Genomic DNA, 18,028 nt, shown 5'->3' with positions numbered 1-18,028 from the left:
TCCCATTGGAACTGCTTTTGTGCATTTAACGGTTTTGGAGAAACACTTGTTATTCACTTGTAGATTATTAGGCCATCTCATTTCTTTGCGTCATCGTTACTTCATGAGCCTAGAGTTGCTCACATTGTAGGAACTCTGGTTCAGAAATCTACAGCAGCAGATTGCTTTTTTGCTTTTGCACATGTGGATCTACACTCCCTTCTTCCCTGCATAAAGGGGGATTTGGTGCAATCATTGCTTCGCAGCCCCCCACACTTGCTTGTTTACAGGTTTCTGGTATTTTCCAAAAGAAGCTTTCAACATATATGCAGGGAACTGGTATTCATTCAGTTTTATGCTTGAGAAGCTTTCTGCAGTTTCTTTGAAGGTGGGAAGGGTGGAATGTAGGCAGTTACACAGCAAATCCCAAGGACTGGTTTATAGTTTACCTAAGGTAGGGCTAAGGCCTGCTTCTCATTGAGGTGATAAACCTGTATCTGGGCTGTACCATCTTGCATGGCAAATGGGGTCTGCATGACTGAATGCTTCTCCATATAAATGCTGCTACATGGCTTTGTACAGGGATTCAATTTTATTTTTTTGTAGAGAGAGGTGTTCAATCACATGACTTTGAATTGACTTCAAAATGTTGCAGCTACAAAAAAGAGTCTATGGTGCCCTTCGCCAGCTGTTCTAGATCAGCTGTTGACAATCAACTGGGTGTCCCTGAGTCCCAGTATATTCTAATCTGGTTAATTGAAGATGTGAAATTGAGGAGAAACACAATTTAGACATCCAGAAATCTCTAGTAAGCATCAAAGGGTGTGAGAAAGAAATTGAAGGTCTTGACATCTAAGATGGCCTTCAGGAGCAGATCCACCAGTGATTCATGCAGTGGCCAGCAATGCATTTGCACAGTTAAAGTTAGCATACCAACTGTGCCCATTCCTTGGAACGTCTGATTTGGGCACATGACACATGCCTTAGTTTCATCCCATTTGAGCTCTACATGGGGCTGCCTTTGAAAAGTGATCATAAATGTCAACTGGCTCAAAGAGCTACAGCCAGATGGTTGACCAGCGCTTGTCACTGGAGCAGGCGGCTCCCTTGTTACAAAATCTCCACAGGCTACTGGTCTTTTTCTGGGCATAATTCAAAGTGCTGGTTATGATCTATAAAGCCCTATGTTGCTTAGACCCAAGCTATCTGAAAGACTGCATTTTCTCATACAAACCTGCCTGGGCTTCGAGTTCTTTGTGGGAGGCCCGTCTCTTGGTCCCACCACCCTCTCAGACACATGAGGTGGGGGCGTAGGAGGGGGGCCTTCTCAATGGTGACTGCTCCCAGACTTTGGAATTTTCTCTATATGATAAGCCTTGGCCCTGTATGCCTTAAGTAGCGTTTCCATCCCCATCGTTCAGCCCGGACACTGAGATCGAGCCTTCTAGTAGTTCCCACACTGCAAGAAGTGAAGCTACAGGGAACCAGGCAGAGGTCCTTCTCGGTAGTGGTGCCCACCCTGTGGAATGCCCTCCCATCAAAGACGAGTAATTATATAACATTTAGAAAACATCAGAAGGTGGCCCTGTATAGGGAAGCTTTTTAAAGTTTAATGTTTTACAATATGTGTGTATATCTATAATATATAATATATGTGTGTGTGCGTGTGTGTGTGTGTGTGCGTGCGTGCGCGCTGCAAGCTGCCCAGAGTGGCCAGGGCAACCCAGTCAGATGGATGGGGTACAAATAAATAATAATAATTCTGGACAACAGCCATACTAGAAATATGTAAAATAATTAAGCAAGTATTAGAAATCACTCCAGAATTGGCCCTACTAAACATCTTCCAAGACAGTAATGACCATTTACACCACAAAGAACTCATAACCCACCTACTTTCAGCAGCCAGAAACATCATAGCCAGACACTGGAGAGACCTGTCAGGAGTAAGCATGGACCAATGGTACCAAATAGTATGGGAAACAGCCCTACTAGAAGAATTAACCAATAAACTGAAACTGCCACTGGGACAAATAGAAGAAGATGCCTTCACCCCGGTATGGCTCCCCTTTATCACATACACAGCCCAACAAGACAATGACAAAAATCCACCAACAGCATACAAATCAATATGGCTAACGTGATCCAAAACACCCACCCACCCCACTCACACATGAAAACAAAGATCACCACAGCCAATCACAAACAAACAACCACACCCTAGGCCAACCCCAACCTCTCTCACCACCAAAGGAACACAAGTGAACATCAGAGAACCTGCACGAGCAACGCTGACACCAAACCCTACATACATTCAGCAAAATAGAAACATCACTACCCGACCCCACCCCCACCCATCTTCCCCCCCTCCACCCTTTCTCCCCCTAATGTCTCAACAAATGAAACTGATTTGTAAAAATGTTACATGGAAAAAATACGAGATACATTGCACATACTTTGGTAAATCAAGAAAATCTTTAATAAAAATGCATTTAAAAATAAAAAATATATTATTATTATTATTATTATTATTATTATTATTATTATTATTATTAGACTGGGTCCCTCCTTGCTGTCCTTCCTCTAGCAGGTGAAGGCCTTCTTGTTCCAACAGGCTTTGGGGAACTGGCTGCTTTTGATTAAATGGTTGGTGCTGTGCTTGTTTGTATTGTAAATGTTGGTATGTTTAAACAGATTTAATTGTATTTTAATGATTGGTTTTTCTGTATTTGTAGCAGTTCTTGTTTTCATCTGTAAGCTGCCTCGAGTCCTCTCAGGGGAAAATATGGGGTATAAATCAATATAAATACAGTCCTACTTTGGTTTCTCGAACGTTTTGGCTCCTGAACACCGCAAACCCGGAAGTGAGTGTTCCGGTTTGTGAACTATTTTTTTTTTAAAAAAAGATATTTATTAAGATTTTGTATAATAAAACAAGCATCACAATCAAACAAAAAAGAATAAGACAAAAACAGCACAATCAAACAAAACAGAAAAATACAATAAAAGACATTTAAAAAGTAAGGAAAAACAAAAAAAAAAGAAAATCTAGTTCTTTACTTATTATCTTTATAACCCTCTTTCCTGACTTCCTCATATCTCCCTTTTCTGTGTTCCCCTTTACACAATCAAATTCAGCAATTCCTTACCCTCTTTCAAATCTTATTCAATATTATACATTTCAACCTATTATGTCTCCGGTTTTTCCTTTCTTTTTAAATCCATTTTTACATGTTCTTTATAACTTAATCCCTTGTATCATTTTATTTAAATTTGACATAATGTTACTCTGATCTTTTCACCCTTTTCTTTTAAAACATTTCTGCATGATCCTTTTAACTATGTCGCTGATGCCATATTATCTTTATATCCAACATCATTTTAGCATTCAAACATTTTACAATGTTTTTGGAGATAGTCTTTGAACTTCTTCCAGTCCTCTTCCACCGACACTTCTCCCAGGTCTCGGATTCTGCCAGTCATTTCTGCCAATTCCATATAGTCTATCACTTGCATCTGCCATTCTTCCAAGGTGGGCAAATCTTGTGTCTTCCAATACTTTGCAATGAGTATTCTTGCTGCTGTAGTTGCATACATTAAAAATGTTCTGTCCTTCTTTAGCACCAATTGGCCGACAATGCCCAGAAGAAAGGCCTCTGGTTTCTTAAGAAAGGTATATTTAAATACCTTTTTCAGTTCATTATAGATAATTTCCCAGAAAGCCTTGACCTTTGGGCACGTCCACCAAAGGTGAAAGAATGTTCCCTCAGTTTCTTTACATTTCCAGCATTTGTTATCAGGCAAATGATATACTTTTGCAAGCTTGACTGGGGTCATGTACCACCTGTACATCATTTTCATAATATTTTCTTTTAGGGCATTACATGCCGTAAATTTCACACCAGTGGTCCATAACTGTCCGGTTTGTGAACTATATTTGGAAGTTGACCGTCTGACACAGCTTCTGCGGCTTCCGGTTGAGTGCAGGAAGCTCCTGCACCCAATTGGAAGCCACACCTTGGTTTTTGATCGTTTTCGAATGTTGAACGGACTTCTGGAACGGATTCTGTTCGAGAACCAAGGTACCACTGTATAACAATACCTACTGTACAAAGATACAGTCTCCACCGGTTTTTTGCCTCTCCACCCACATTGGCTAAAAGAAAGTTTGTCCCCGCCCCCCATGTGCTGAATGCAACACCGTGTTAGGGATTCTGAACTGCAGTCTGAATCTCAACTGCAAAAGTTACTATGATTAATTCTTCAAAATAGGTCAGTCTTCCCCGGTTCTGAAGAGTTAAGCATTAAGATGCTCCCATTGTAGTTAAAGCAACCCAAAGTTCTGTAGAATGTCGAGATTTAGATATATCTGAAGGGGAATCAAAACATTAATGAAGTAAACACTGGGCCTTTTGGAGAGCGACTCAGCCAGATTCACAATTAAGGCCTTAACCCATCCCGTGGCCTCTGGCTAGAACACATTAGTCTGAATTTCATGGAGGATTTATGTGTTTCTGAAGTGCCCTGGGGAACTCTAAATTGGCATTCCTGACCTAATAACAGAAGATCTAAGTAATAGTAGCTTTCATGTACATACTATGCATTATTCTGACAAATGTAGATTAATTTTTTAGATGGAGAAGAAAGAAATGCCCTTTCAGACTAGGTTTAAATGGATGGCGGGCCAAGTGCAATGTCAACAAGCTTTCAGAGGTTTGTGGAAAGCAGGAGTCAGATGGGGAGAGGAAGTGGAGGATGGAGACAAAAGAACGTTTTCCATAATAAAAGATAAAATAATAGTGCTTGTCTGCTGATGTGAATTCTGTATTTCTTTTCACCATACTTGTACATTCTTGTGTCCAAAGATAAATTTAATATTTAGTATAAGTGCTTGATATTATCTGATTCAATCAATCCATAGTTCAGAGAGTTTAATAATGTTTTCTTTTACCAAGTATTTGTTTTGTCTAGGAAATAAGCCCTTCTTCCTACTATAGCTTCACACTTGTGCAATTAAATCAATTTTACTGTCTTTTTTCCTATAGTGGTAGTAAGATGTTTTTTAAAGCATGTAGCTTTGAGCTTTTTCTTTTGTATTTTCCCCTTCCCACCCCCACATCCCTCTCAAAGTATTTTCACCCTTCTCCTATAATTCCCCCCCCTTATCCTTTCATACTTCATTTGTGCCTTATTCTTCATTCCACCCTGCAATGGCCAGTTTCTTTAATCTCCTCTCTGGTTGTGGTACATTCACTTCTTCCCTCTGTAAGAGCTTTCCTCTATTACCACCTTCATTCCTAATCCTCCTTGTCATTACTTGCCACCTTTCCTCTCCCTTTTCTCCTTCTCCTCCTCTTCCCTCTCCTTTTATCTCACTTTCTAATTTCCCTCAATACCTCCTCTGGCTCTTTCATCTCAGAGAAGGGAAAACTTTTACTTCTCTCCCCTCCCCACCATGATATCTTGGCACCTTTACCCACCAAAGGAGGAATTCCTGGTTCAGGAATTGGTCCAACCCAGATCTATGGCATAGCTTGGAGGTAGAGGCAGATAAGTGAGGAAGAAAACTAGGCAGTGCTTGAGAAACCCCTGTTCTAGGGAGCATTCTTAGTTCATGTAGCGTGGCTATGAAGCCCAGTGAGCCTGGTGTCAGCAGTCATCATATCGAAGCACTTGCCAAACCTCCAGACTGAGAGTGCCCCCCCACTTGACTGAGAAACAAAGGGAAAGACTGTAGAACTGTAGAGTTGGAAGGGATCCTGAGGGTCATCTAGCCCAGCTCCCTGAAATGCAGGACTCTCAACCCACGACAGAAGGCCACCCAACCTCTGCTTAAAAACCTCCAAGGAAGGAGAGTCCACAACCTCTTGTGGGGCCTGTTCCACTGCTAAACAGCTCTTACTGCTAGAAAGTTCTTCTTGATGTTTTGTCGGAATCGTCTTTCTTGTAATTTGAAGCCATTGCTTTGGGTCCTGGCCTCCAGAGCAGGAGAAAACAAGATTGCTTGGGACAGCCATTCAGATATTTGAAAATGGCTGTCATACCTCCTCTCAATATCCTCATATTCAGAATAAACACATCCAACTCATAGAATCCTAGAATCATAGAGTTGGAAGAGACCACAAGGGCCATCGAGTCCAACCCCCTGCCAAGCAGGAAACACCATCAGAGCACTCCTGACATATGGTTGTCATATGTCCCTCAACCATTCCTCATAAGGAATGATTTCCATATCCTTGATCTTCTTGGTTGCCTTCCTCTGCATGTGTTCCAGCTTGTCAATATCCTCCTTAAATTGTGTCACCCAGAACTGGACATAGTATTCCAGGTGTGGTCTGAGCAAGGCAGAATAGAGTGGTCTGTTACTTCCCTTGATTGAGACACTAGACTTTTCTTGATACAGCCTAGAATAGCATTAGCTTTTGCTGCTGCATCACACTGTTGACTGACGTTAAGCCTGTGATCTACTAAGACTCCAAGATCCTTTTCACGTGTACTACTGGCAATCCAGGTGTCCCCCATCCTAAATTCGTGCAGCTGGTTCTTTCTGCCTAAGTGTGGAACCTTACATTTGTCCCAATTGAAATTCATTTTGTTAGTTTTCATTTTGTCCCTCCTTAGATATATCCTGCTTGGTCTCCTTGCAGTCCGTACATTTCAGATGGGTACAGCTGTACTAGTGTGGCTGGGTACCACTAGGAAATATAAATCGCCCCAGAGGCCCCTACAGTGACATTGAGCAGTCTTACATTTCGCAAACAACTCAAGCCAAAAAAAGCACTAGGCATCTAGCTTGCCCCACCCTACTGGATGAGAAGCAATGTCCTTCGTATTTGAAGCAGGATGACTGATGACATGAAGGCATATTTGAAGGAGACCCACTTTCATGTGGACATCTCAAAATCTGGAGTTGGCACTGTTGGCTGTGCCACATATTGACCAGTAATCAGTCTAGAATATTCTTCATGGGCAATTTCTTAGCAGGCAATTTGCGTGGAAAGTGTTCTCTGAATGTAGAAAGTTTGAAAATGATTGTATTATTAATCATTATAGGAAAAGAATAAATGCCTGGCTAGATAATGCATTTCTTGATTAATAGATAAGCAGTCAAAACAAATGGCTAAGCGTGTTGGTCCACTGAACAGAAGAGAAGTATTTTAGGGGGAGCAGAAGGAACAGACTGAAGGTTAGGAGAGCACCGTAAAGAATGAATACATTGAAGAGGGAAATATCTAAGAATTGCTTTGCAGGAAAATTTTACTCGATTTGAAACCTGAAAGATATATTCAATTGTTGTTAGTTTAATTGTATAACCCTTTTCATACCATTAGTGTGAATCATGTTTATTTCCAAAAAGAGGGTAGTTAAGCCCATATGTAGTCAATCTGTTTTATTGAGTGCTGTGGGATTTACAGGAGGCCAGAGTCATTGATATAGCTTCTGTGCAATGGCAAAAGTTGCCTACTTTAGTCTAGACATAAATATATGGGGTTTCCGACAGTAATGGAGGCAGCTTGGTGGCTTAGGAGAGGATCAGCCAGAAGCCCCTGTTTCTTACATTTTCTGTACTTGATTAAACAAATAGAAAAAGTTATTTTGCAGTGATATAGCCTGTTGAACACCAGAGTTAAGCCACCAGATACAATATTTTTCCTATTGCACTAACGTTTACAAAATTTGAAATGCTGAGTTGTGTCACCACAACAGTTGTAAATAGTTTCTTGATTTTGCCATTCCATTAAGTGTTTGAAAATGATCACATGTCAATTTTTAAGGAAACTAGATTTTCACCTCCTGAACTAATATGCAGATTATAATACTGTTATCATTTGGATTTTTCACTTCTCTGAATTTTGTGACGTAGTTCTCAGCTCAAAAAATTGTACCAAAATGCATAAAGCATGCATAGAAATGTATACATTAAGATTAAATGTGTAGTTAAATACAGTGGTACCTTGGTTTAAGAACAGCTTAGTTTATGAGCAACTTGGATTAAGAATGCTGCAAACCTGGAAGTACATGTTTTGGTTTGTGAACTTTGCCTTGGAAGCAGAACATGTTTCGCTTCCTGTTGAGTGTGTTCCATTTGTAAATTGAGTCCTCTTCTGCTATGGGAAAGCATGCCTTGGCTTAAGAATGCTTTGGTTTAAGAACAGACTTCCAGAACAGATTAAGTTCGTAAACCAAGGTACCACTGTATGTATTTTGTGATGGAGTACATAATTTATATGTAGGAATTTAAATATGAATTTTTCTGTGCATTTTTTAAAAATCCAAAGATTTTTGGATGTGCAAACAGGACATCACTGTCTTATGAACAAACTCAAGTACAGTGGTGTCCCGCAAGACGAATGCCTCACAAGACGAAAAACCCGCTAGAAGAAAGGGTTTTCCGTTTTTTGAGGCACTTCACAAGACGAATTTCCCTATGGGCTTGCTTCGCAAGATGAAAACGTCTTGCGAGTCTTGTGAGTTTTTTCCCTTCCCCCCCTTTTTCTAAGCCACTAATAGCCGCTAAGCCGCTAAGCTGTCAATGGGCTTGCTTCACAAGACGAAAAAACCGCTAGACGAAGAGACTCACGGAACGGATTATTTTCGTCTTGCGAGGCACCACTGTAAAACTGACATGGACCCGAAATAGGGTAAATGTCCATCCCTGGAGAAGTCCAGGGCTGCCAGGTCACCTGAGGCTTCCACATGTGCTTTTTTCTAGAGTTGACATTCTTCGTTGACTCACTTGCTACAGTGCATCCAGACAATATCAGCCATTGAATTCTGCTGTTTTCTGTGTTGACTCCTGTGGTTTTTCAGAACTCATTTCTTGTGTGAGCTGGGTGAATTGTATTACAATTGCAGCACCATCTTGTCTAGTTGGGGCAGGCAAAGTAGTATTAAGGCCTTTAATTGCTGCTTTGCCTTTTATTAAACACTTCAAGTCTGCCCATTTTATTGCTTCCTGATGAGTGTGGGTGGAGGATTAAGTGATGAACAACTTGTAAATTGCCCCTTGAATAGTGTTAATTGCCACAACTTTGGCCTAGGGTTTGTTTTGTTTTGTTTGATTTGTGTGGGGGGAAGGCATTGATTATAGTTTTCATCTCTTCTTTTTTTCTTTCTCTGTTTTTATAACATTGATTATACAACCACAACTTCAGCTGATAGGTGGTGCTTTTCCATGTTGTCAGTGCTTAGCTAAGGTTGTGTCTCTTGTTTTGGGGAAGTTCCTGTAAAAAGTAGATCTATCCTGGAGACCTGTGCAGTTGGTTTAACCTGCAGATCTCTAAAGAAGACTTCTAAACAAGTATTACAATCACTAATTTTGAATTTTCTTTATTCGGTGCTGTAGTGAAACAGTACATATCCAGAGATGAACTGAGGTTGCCATAATTCTAGCCAACCTGGAACAGCAGCAACTGAAACCCTTTTCACACATTCAATGCCGAATGCACAGAATGTGTGTGTGCCCCAGGAAGGGAATATTAAAGGCTAGATGGGTGGTCTCTAAACCTTTGGATCCAGGGAGGACCTCTTCAAAAGGGGCTGCACCACCACATCTTACAAGGCAGTAGATACATCCAGTCAACCTTGTAGTGGACTTTCCCAGCCATGATGGGCAGAGATCAAGAGGGCTATATGCTAGGATAGGGGCTTCTGTAAAGTTGAAAAAAGATGTGCTGTTTTCATTCCTATCTCCTGACACATCCCTGTATTGTGTGGGAAAATGTGTTGTTTTTACTCTGAAGCACAGAGCCCTGCAACCCTAGATCCCTGATCTGGCTAATTCTCTCTCCCAGTTTCCAGTTTTGTCCCTTTTTCAACTGACACTTCTACATTTCATATATCTTGGAAGCTCACAGAACCTCTGTAGAACAAATTACCAGCCTTCTAGTCACATTTGCAAGCATCTTTGTAATGCAGCGTTGGTCTGCCAGGGGGCCTGGTGCCTGACGCCAGATCAGTGTGGAGCATGTCCTTGTGAATCCTTCCATCTTCTATTCTATGGACATGGCCAAGCCAGCTAGATGTCACTGGGACAGGAGTGCAAACATGTTGGGAATGTAGGCTTGGAAGCTTGAAGTTTGAAGCTGTCTTGAAATGTGATGCCCCGAATCTTCATGATATGGAAGGCATTGCCCATAGCTCACTTCCATTAAGCAGCGTTCTCAACACACAAGCCTGGTAGACCTTCATCTTGATATTGGATATTTATGTTCACATTATTTGGAGAGGCAAGCTGTTTCCGTAGCTGCCTTGCCAGTACACTTGTGCAACTCAGCAATGATGAAGAGGCTGCTGGTTATGGTGCAGCCCAGGTAGACAGAATCATCTATCCCCTCAAACATGTGATCACTAACGCTGATGTGTGGAGTGTTGGTGGCGTCCTGACCCAGGACACAGGCCTTCATCAGGCTGATGGTAAGTCCAAACTCCCTGCAGGCTTGGGTAAAACAGCTGATGAGTCTCTGTATTGCTACCTTGGAGTGCGCTGTCAAGGCTGCATCATCAGCAAACAACATCTGTTTGTGCATGTCTGATTACAGTAGGAATTGTGTTTCAGAGTAATGGCACCACTATGCTAAAAGTCTTTGCTTGTCCATGGGACAATCGGGAGAGGTGCTTTGGATGATCTTGAGTGTACAGTCGTACCTCCAAAGTTGAACGCCTTGCGACTTGAACGTTTTGGCTCCCAAACACCGCAAACCCATAAGTAAGTGTTCCAGTCTGTGAACATTTTTTGGAAGCCAAACATCTGACACAGTTTACACGGCTTCCGATTGAGTGCAGGAAGCTCCCGCAGCCAATTGGAAACCTTGCCTTGGTTTTCAAACGTTTTCGGAAATCGAACGGACTTCTGGAACAGATTCCGTTCAAGAACCAAGGTATGACTGTATAAGGGACAAGGTGTATAAGGGACAAGGTGATAAGGCAACCTGGTCCTAAGCTATTTTGGCTCTGTGCTGCGTAAGAGCCAGTTCCTAGGGGCCAAAGTCTCTTCACCCTCCCAATAAAATATTTGAGGGGGCCAGTCCCCCCCCAGTCGATGGTATTTAAATGGTATGGGAGAGCCCCATCATGTGATTGATTATGTAGGGCGGGGCTTACATGCCCCCCATATTTTATTCAAGTTGGCACCCCTGATTTACTGACAGTAGGACATGGAACTTAGCTCAGTAATGCACTGGGTATGCAGAGCTTTCAGCACCAATGTAGTGTACTGATGCAGAACTTTTCCAACCAGAAGCCCATCTTCAGAATTCTGCACTCAGTGCAATCAACCTAAAGGGCAATAGCCCAATCTGAAGGTTACCAGACCAAACGATCTCTGTCCATGAATGGTCATAGCTGGCAGACCACATGCTTCTGCATACCTTGGGAGTCCCCCAAGTATACAGAAACCTTACCTTATTTTAGGGATCCCTGCTTTGACTCCAAATCAGGCAGTTGAGCTTGCTATTTGAGGAAACAGACATGGTAACTACATGGATAAAAACACAAAGCTGTCGGTTTCTCTTTTGCAAATATGAAAAGTGGGAGCTAATGAGATTGGCATCCCAAGGCACTGTAATGTGTTTTTTGGACGGCAAAGCTAACAGAGTTTTTCAATTAGCAGCACTGATAAATGGGCTCTCTGCATTAGACTAGGGCTAGCTTCTAATTGAAGACATCTGGTTTATTTCTCTTCATCATCTTTCACACTTCAGAAGTCACAGAAAGCACGCCAAGGTTCTGGCCAATTTGTATCAGCTTATGCTTTGTATTAGGAATCTGGAAGGTATTTGATCTTCACTGTCCAGCATCCCTGAAAAATAAATAAATTAAAGATTACATTTCTGTATAACTAAACTGATAGTCCAGTTTCTCTTTTCTCCTAAGCATAATGGTTTATTTAGAGCAGGCCCCAGAAACAAGATAGTGTGAAACCATTGTAACTGCTTTTGTATATGTGCTATTTATTCCATTCTTGTTCGAATAAAATCATTATTACCATGAATGAAACTTAATAGTTCTCTTAACATGCAGTGTAATGTTCTGATACAATAATGTCTAGTGTGTGCTAAAAATTAAGGATAGGAACAACAGTCATCTAATTTTTTTTTAATGGTAAATTGCCTTCTCCGATTTCTTCAGTAGAAAATGCACTTGTAACCCTCCTTAATCAAAGTGCCTTCTCAAGCGTAACAGTAATGTCATTAGCACAACACTGACATGAGGCTAAAAAATGCCTTGCACAATTCAAAATATTGATTATAAAAGATTTAATCCAGGCATAAATTACAGTCACTTTTAAGCATAGACAATCTAGAGGCATAAATGATTCTTCAAAAACGTCAGAAAGGAAACCATTTAGAACAGAAGTACGCAGCAGCCTTCAAGAGAATCAACATAGCAAAATAGCTTATTGTTACTGGCTGTGAGGTAAATAAATTCTTGGTTTCATCCATATTTTCTAAATAAACTGTGTTTGCTGTGCTGGGAATTTGTGGGTGGGGGGGATTCTTATAGCATGCCATTAGAATTGAATTAATGTTTAAGTTAGTTTAGTTCACATATCATATTAAGCCAAACTTCGAATTCTGGTAAATTTGCTTATGACCTGCATTAAAATATAGGCTGGACTTGGTGGCACAAAAATAAATTTTCAGTGGGCTGAGTGAAGGTTATGTGTTAGTGACTGAAAAGCAAAGAAATCCAAAATTGCACAGTTCTTTTCATTTCATCACAATGTTGTGTTCTTGTAAAAAAGAAAGGAAGGATCTAACATAGCCAGTTTTGATTGTTTTTTCAGTGCTTAGGCTTATAGTTTGTCCATTATTTGTGTGAGGTAGTCGGAGGTGTGATTCATGACAGAAACATTTATGACCCTATTTCTGACCCTATCCTTGGAGGCCACTGCAAGCAAGGCAGCTTCTCCATCAAATGCCTATAGTCCATAACTCAGTGAAATTATGCAGTTGAGTTTCCTGCATTTGGGGAAATCGCAGGGATCAGCACATCTTGCAGCCAAAGTTCTGATCCCTGGCATCTTACCTCTGGCAGCAGTAGCCAGTGATCTAGGTCAGTATAAGACGGCTTTCTGTGTTCGTAGCATAGCTTAGCATGCAAATCTTTCATCCCTTATGAACACTCCACAAAATGTGGAAAAGTGAGAGGATTTTCTGACCACATTTCCCTTTGCCTTTTGGTTGGCTTCTGGAGAGTCCAGCTGCTGTTCATTTGAGCCTGGCTTCTCCAGTTGTTGATATCCCCAATACAGTATCCCTTTCTTACTTGATAACATCAGACTGAAATCTTAACTGCTGCACTTTCTGGTTGTCCATCTCGGGAATGGTTTGGATGTGTCAGATGCTTTCTTAAGTCAGTTCTTTAGTGAATGACAGAATTTCAGAATTTTCTGGTCTCTTGCAGTTTAATAGTGCAGGCATGTAGAATTTCCCCCTTTTTCAGTGTTTCAGAAGCCAGATCTGAAACACATCACCATAACTAGGATACTTTTATAAGTTAGATATTGGGTTTCTCCATTTGTTCCAGATTTCCTTCTTTTCCATGTAAGGGGCAAAGCAGACAATGATATCACAGGCAGGGTGGGGGGTGAACCTCTCTCTCAGTTTCAGTGCAATTGCCATGTGTGCCCATTCAAAATCAGCAGCAGAGATTTTGAGGTCTGGAAGCAGTGATTTAAGCCATGAAGCAATAAATTGTGAAGAATCATTCTCTTCCGCTCCCTCTTTAAAAAACCCCAGAAATGTAGAAAATCAAAATAGGAGAATCAATTTGCATCTTCAAACTTGTTGCATATATCTCTCTTTTCATTCTTTGATCTTTTTGTTATGGATTTGGCTTAATTCTTTTGTTGCTGTACATGCAGCCTCCTGCTTACGCAGGGGTTATGTTCGGAGGTACCGTGTGTGTCGGGGAAATCATGTAAAATTGAAACCCATTGGGAAGCTGGAAACATCCCGCCCCACCCCCAGCCTGCCCCCATTCTGCCCTTTTAGTGACGATTCAGTGACATCTTTATGATGTTTCTGGGCCACTTCCGGGTTCGGCCTGATGCGCTTACACATGGTTGTGCACATACTGAACATGCGTAAATGAACATGCCTGCCTGTAGTTTCTGTTAAAGAGTCAAGCCCCGTGTTGAGTTCTGCCAACTTCGTTTCCATTGGGAGCATTCGCTCTTTCCAAGTGTTTTCAGTAAGCTCCTTTATGGCTTCTTGTTGTGCTGCAAACTCTTCTCTTTAGATATTGTGACCGTTTTCTTTCTCCAGAGAGGAAAAGGCCTCTTGAGGGCAGTGCCATCTTCGCTGCCGCCTGCATTAGTGTCCTTGAATGCATTAGTGTTTTTTGAATAAGATCTTTTCTTTTCAGCTTTTTGGAGTCCTTTTGCTCAGCCCTCTCTTTTCTTCAAGGTTTGGGGTTTTCTTAGACAGCAGGGAGCCTTCATTCCAAGCTGTTTTTCTGGGTTTTGGAGCATAGCTTAGAGTTTAAGCAGCCCCCTCCTTTCTTTCACGTGCCCCTGAGTCTCGGCCTTTATCAGTCTTCTCCAAAGATTCACTGTTCTAAATTAAGGCTGCAGCCCTAGACTTACTACTCGGGTGGACATTGCATTGAATACAGTGGGACTTACCGTATTTTTTGCTCTATAAGACTCACTTTTTCCCTCCTCAAAAGTAAGGGGAAATGTGTGTGCGTCTTATGGAGCGAATGCAGGCTGCGCAGCTATCCCAGAAGCCAGAACAGCAAGAGGGATTGCTGCTTTCGCTGCGCAGCGATCCCTCTTGCTGTTCTGGCTTCTGAGATTCAGAATATTTTTTTTCTTGTTTTCCTCCTCTAAAAACTAGGTGTGTCTTGTGGTCTGGTGCGTCTTATAGAGCGAAAAATACGGTATTTTTCTGAGCAGACGCAGGTTTTTGTGGACTCTGGGCCCTTCTGAAGCATCTCTTGGGGAGGATTTTGTTGCTCAGACATTCACTGCTATAACAATCCCTCCTTCCCAAACCATTTTTTTTATGTAATACAATTATGCAATAAAAACAAAAATAAATAAAATTTGCCTCATAACTGGTTGTAAAGAATGACTAAAAGGTGGGATTTTGAAACACAGAGCCCATTACTCCCCAGAAAGATTGACTGTGCTTCATACATTGCACAGTAATTTTTCATGTCTTGTTTCATAACAAATCTAACATTCCTTATAATCTTGAAAATGAGTGCAGCTATCCTTATTCTCAGAAGAACTATTTTTTATTATCTTGACAGAGCCCTTTAGGCAATTAGGGAGAGGAGTTATGGCGAGAGGGAGAAGGGAGCAGCGCACATAAAGCCATGCAGAAATATAGAGATTAGGTAGTACACAGTTGAGTCTATTACTAGGGAAATGTTTAGGTTAGAGTTGTACTGACATAAATCTCCATCAGTACAGCACTTTGAAGGATACAGAGAGTAAGTTTTAAATTGAGAATGATTTGCAAAAAGGTGGGTAGGGAGAAGTCTGTTAGCATTATTTGGGGTGTACAGCGTGCAGCTCCTTTGTGTATTTTGACACAATTAATTCACTGCATATCTTAACTAAAATAATTTGGAATTCTTGGCTGTCCTTAGGGCATCTTTTGCTAATTACACTTGAGGGTCCAGGTAAATAATATATTTTAAGAAACACACACACACATTTAACTCTGTTCTAACCAAATTTCCAAGTAACTCATAAGCAGAATGAAACAGCTGCATACAGGTAAGGAAGGGGGGAGTATTTGGAGGGAAATATAGCATACCAGCTTATTACACAAAGTGAAGACCACTCCATGTAAACATTGGAATTTCGTTTTACAAAACTGTGAATATATACATCTTACACACAGCATTCCTCATATCTTTACCCAAAAGAGTCTCTGTTATTCTATCTCACTGTACCTTTCAATTTATAAAAGAGTGTGTTTTGAAATATTTTTTATATATGCTTGTGGCAGAGCCAGACATTCATGGGGAACTCTGTTGCCTCCCATTATTTGAAATATTTTATAGCTCCATCTTATTTGCCCTCAACTGCTATTTAATACTTTCCTCCCTCCCCACTCCTTGCTGTCAAATATTCCTTCCCTCCACCCCAATTTTGTCCCTCTGACACACACTGTAAACGCTTCAAGAAGCATCTGTTTCTGCGCACTGAACCTTGCAGAGGCTGGCCTTAGCTATTTCAGACTTTGTGTGGCAGAAAACCTGGCTTAGGCTGCAACCCCAAGCAGGGCTTTTCTTCTAGGGGAAAAGGTGTCAGCACTCCAGAAAGAAAGCACGGGTCCTAACCATGTCTTCTCAGAAATAAGTCTCATTTAGTTCCATGGGAATTCCTCCCAGGTAAGTGAGGTTAAGATGGCAGCTTTAGCCACCAAGGCTGCTTGCACACAATCGTTTGCTCGGTTTTTATTATGTTTCCATGATTGTTAATTTCAGCAGTATATTTGAGCTTTCACATTATTTGCTATATTTTGTAAATATAGCAAAATATAGTGCAGGTTTAGTGTTCATGCGAAAGCTCAAATATAATGGGAAATTAATGTTAGGGAAACATTGGGAAAACGTATATGAATGCAGCCATGAAAAATCACAGGTAATCACAGCTCCCTGACATATATTTATATAATGCAAGTATTTACAAACCTCTATTTGCCATATTCACATTGACTTTATAATTGTATTCATGAAACATCCTGGATGTCAAAATATAATGTGTGAACTGAGAGTACTTTGTAACAATTCAAGGGATTTCCAACTTTTCCGTGAGTTGCACGCTGTTGCACCTTTTACTGTGTATTTTATTGTTAGCCATATTGGGCATCCACACAGAAAGGCAAGATACACATTTAATAAATCAATAATAAATAAAACCAATGTTGAATTTTCAGAACCGTTTTTTTACACCCGCCTTCCACAAAGAGATCCTTCTGCTACTACATACAATTTTTAGAGTTCAGTTCAACATGCGCTGCAGCCAAACACCCAGGATTGAGTATTGCTTGGGTTCCCTCTTTTTAGTCCAGGGATCACCAGGGGTGGTATTTAAGCAGCACCTTCCTATTGGACAAAGAGGTGGAAGGGCGAGTAAATTAAGTTGTTTTACCTGTATTATTATTATTATTATTATTACAAATAATCATATTTTAATTATTTTTATGTATTGCCTTTATTTGTGACTATGTTAAATGCTTGCAAGTGACTTACAGTTATAAAAGCATACAGAATACAAAATTTTACAATAACTTCAAAAAGGGGAATGAACATTACTGACTAAAACTGGTCATCTTGCAATAACAAAAAAAGGGATGAATACAAGCCGTACTCTTCCATAAGGACATATATACATAGTTTTACTTGTATGCCACCTTTCCATAGTTCAAACCATGCTCAAGTAGTTTACAACAGGAAAAAAACCTCATAATTTCAAACATAACAAAAATAGTCATAAACCATAAATAAAACATCAAAAAGTACACAATCAAATCAAACAATTTCCATGTACATCATAAAAATAAAGATATATAAATTAATATAAAATAACAGCAACAACCCCACCCCAACAAAAGCCCCTAAACAGCACCTCAGCCCAAGAGTCTGTTCAGCAGCTTTAGCTTTTGTAGCTGGAGTCTGTCAGGTGGGCAAAGGCTAGCAAGGCAGGGAGCAGGTCTTCTCTTCCAGGCCTCACAGCCAAGTTGCCCTCTGGCTACCTTGAGTCAAGGCTGTGAAAAGTATTCCCAATGCCCTCCAGTTGTACTGGCAATTAAGGTAATTAGGTCCGCCTGTCTGCAAGTCAATATGTACATACCTGGGTTTTCTGCATTCTGCAAGCCACACTCTGTAGAGGTCCATACGTTTATTGGATCAGAGGTTATGGGAGCAATACAGCTTTAGAATTGCCAGACTTGTGCCACCTCACAACTTGATTGAACCTGAGATGTTTGCCACAACCAAGTTTCATGTGTGTTTCCATTGTAAGGTGGCTGCAATGACGAAAGGGACATACCAATCTAATTTTAGAAGCATTCTTTCTCTTCAA

The 18,028-nt window shown here is 40.8% G+C and overlaps 1 protein-coding gene and 1 long non-coding RNA gene across 2 annotated transcripts in view; one reads left to right on the top strand and one right to left on the bottom strand.

Moving 5' to 3' along the window:
- DRC11 (dynein regulatory complex subunit 11) overlaps positions 1-18,028 on the top strand; it is a 90,535-nt gene that overhangs the window by 21,207 nt on the left and 51,300 nt on the right. The window lies entirely within an intron of this gene.
- LOC310833242 lies at positions 11,630-17,994 on the bottom strand. The gene is made up of 3 exons (XR_014558602.1): positions 17,798-17,994; positions 16,934-17,049; positions 11,630-11,779 (listed from the first exon to the last, which is right to left on the bottom strand). It is a non-coding gene; the product is annotated as an uncharacterized lncRNA (long non-coding RNA).

The sequence above is a fragment of the Podarcis gaigeae genome (genome assembly GCF_964106915.1).
Source record: "Podarcis gaigeae genome assembly, chromosome: 1".
NCBI lineage: Eukaryota > Metazoa > Chordata > Lepidosauria > Squamata > Lacertidae > Podarcis > Podarcis gaigeae.
Note: the sequence above shows the minus strand (reverse complement) of the source record. Positions and strands in the feature narration are given on the sequence as shown.